Source organism: Miscanthus floridulus, chromosome 9 (assembly GCF_019320115.1).
Source record: "Miscanthus floridulus cultivar M001 chromosome 9, ASM1932011v1, whole genome shotgun sequence".
Classification (NCBI taxonomy): domain Eukaryota; kingdom Viridiplantae; phylum Streptophyta; class Magnoliopsida; order Poales; family Poaceae; genus Miscanthus; species Miscanthus floridulus.
This window is the reverse complement of record NC_089588.1, coordinates 18,491,741-18,494,167: the sequence shown is the minus strand read 5'-3', so window position 1 is coordinate 18,494,167 and position 2,427 is coordinate 18,491,741. Positions and strand designations below refer to the sequence as shown.

At 46.3% G+C, this 2,427-nt stretch overlaps 1 non-coding gene across 1 annotated transcript; it reads left to right on the top strand.

Annotated features, from left to right (window-relative positions):
- The first annotated feature begins 1,668 nt into the window (after positions 1 to 1,668).
- Positions 1,669 to 1,805, top strand: LOC136484604 (small nucleolar RNA Z247). Its single transcript, XR_010766111.1, has one exon. It is a non-coding gene; the product is annotated as a small nucleolar RNA Z247 (small nucleolar RNA).
- Positions 1,806 to 2,427: the final 622 nt, after the last annotated feature.

Sequence of the window (2,427 nt, the reverse complement as noted above, 5' to 3'; positions counted from 1 at the left end):
TTTTTTATATCGGCGTGGCTAGCGCCCGGGTGTCCGGCGTAGCTCCGACACGTGCACCCATGTCACATCGGACGCTCCCGCGCTCGTATCAGATACCGCGTCAGCGATCGTGTCCGACTCGTTGGTTATGCCCAGACGAGTCCAACTCTGTCTATTATATTGATCTTGGGCTACTGACCATCCTTTTCCTCATGAACCAGCCTGATTCTTTCCAAAGTTTGGCTACAGTTTTGCAAGTCTTTTGGTACAACTTAAGTCCAAGATATTACTATCGTTTAGATGAGCAAAAGTTTGGCTATGCCAGAGTCTGTTTTTAATAAAAACTTGGAATTTGGTTTATATTATTGGGCATGGAATGCAGATATTTTTTTCTCTTTCATGGCACAAGTATCTTTATTATATCGATATCTATACCTACTTAATACTAAAAGGAGAAAAAATATTCCCTCGTTTTTCCCAGTCAACTAATCTCATGGTACCTCACTCTCTCCATTCGGAACTTACTCTTGCAATGCACACATTTTCAATCAAAATCCAACACGAGACCACATTTTCAGTCTAAACCGACACAATCAAATGCAACACGAGATCACGTGTTGTGCATGCCTTGCCATGGTAAAGATGACATGATCATTTCATAAATCTTCGAATCACAACTCGTTCAAGTAGCTATGCAATAACCTGTACATTCCGTTACAACGCATGAAAATGCATGCTAGATATAAATTATAGGGTTATTTGGATTCATGCCATTATAATTTTCGATGTTTGGAGAAACGTCATTACTATTCGTCTATTTTGAAGCATACCATTATAATTTTTCGTTTTCCACAAATATGCCATAGAATACATATGGACACGGCCTGGGCCCAGCTGCACGCGTATACGAAGACATATACTGTTAAGAATATCCAATAGAATCACATGACCGCAATATCTGGTTGATTGATATCTCCTGAAGATTGGTTGTGCGCTCAGGCTTGGATTGCGGGTGAAGGCAAGTATCACGGCTTCGGTTAGATAGGATAGGTATCTCCTGATTGATGTAATCTTGTGATGTAATCTAGAGTTACCAAAGTAGTTAGCTTCTTGTTGTACAAGTTGTATCGACACGCCAGGGGCTCTTCCTAGCTATATTAACACGAAGCCGTGAGCCTGAGAGGGCATAACGTTCCAACCATTTTCACATGGTAATCGGAGCTAGGTTAGTCCACAATATTCTCGATGGCTTCCTCTTCTGTGCTTCAACAATCGTTCTCTCTGATCGGTTGTCCCGTCACCGAGGTGCTGCCTGCTCTTCGCGGTGCGCAGATAGTGCACTATCTCGAGCCCGACATTGTGATGCCGGCGAAGCAGATCCCCAAGGCAGCCGACAAGCCGACTGAGCTCATCCCCAACCCTGAGTATGAAACTTGGGTTGCGAAGGACCAGCAGATCGTTAACTATCTGCTCTCCAATATCTCCAAGGAGATCTAGGTGCAAGTCTCCAATTGCGCCACATCGGCCGAGATCTAGAAAGTGATCTCAGAGATGACAGCTTTCCAGTCTCGGGGCTGTATCATCAACACGCGCATGGCATTGGCCACAGCGCAGAAGGGCTCATCTACAATCGCTGACTACATCAACAAGATGAAATCTCTTGCTGACGACATGGCAACCGCCGACAAATGTCTTGAAGATGAAGAGATCATCTCCTATGTACTAGCCAGACTTGACATGGATTTTAATCCGATTGTCTCGGTTGTCATGTTGCGCACGAAGTCGCTATCTTTGGGCGTGCTCTACACCCAGCTAGTGAGCTGGGAACAACGGATGGATCTCCTGCACGGTGGATCCGGTTCATCTGCTAACACGACTACATGTGGAGGCCGTGCTGGTTTCAACCGCGGTGGTGGTGGCCGAGGACGCGGGCGCGGCCGCAACCATGGCAACAACAACAACAGCGGGCGCCCCCGGTAGAACTACAACGGCGATAAACCCATCTACCAGCTCTGCGGCAAGGAGGGCCACACCGGACTCCGCTGCTTCAAGCGTTTTGACGCTTCCTTCATTGGCCCACCAGAGCAATCCCGATCTGCCTCCTCTGCGTCATATGGGATCGACACCAACTGGTACACCGACACTGGTGCTACCGACCACATCACGGGAGAGCTGGAGAAGCTCACCGTGAGGGACAAGTACCATGGAAACGACAAGGTTCATGCTGCTAATGGCGCAGGTATGAGAATCAATCAAATTGCTTGAAGTTTTGTTCGTACCCCAAATCAAAATCTCGTCCTAAACAATGTTCTTTATGTTCCTGAAGCTAACAAAAGCCTTGCATCTATTCATCGTCTTACATCCGATAACCATGCTTTTATTGAATATCATCCCAACTATTTTTTGATTAAGGACCAGGCGACTAAGAAAACCATCCTTAGAGGGAAA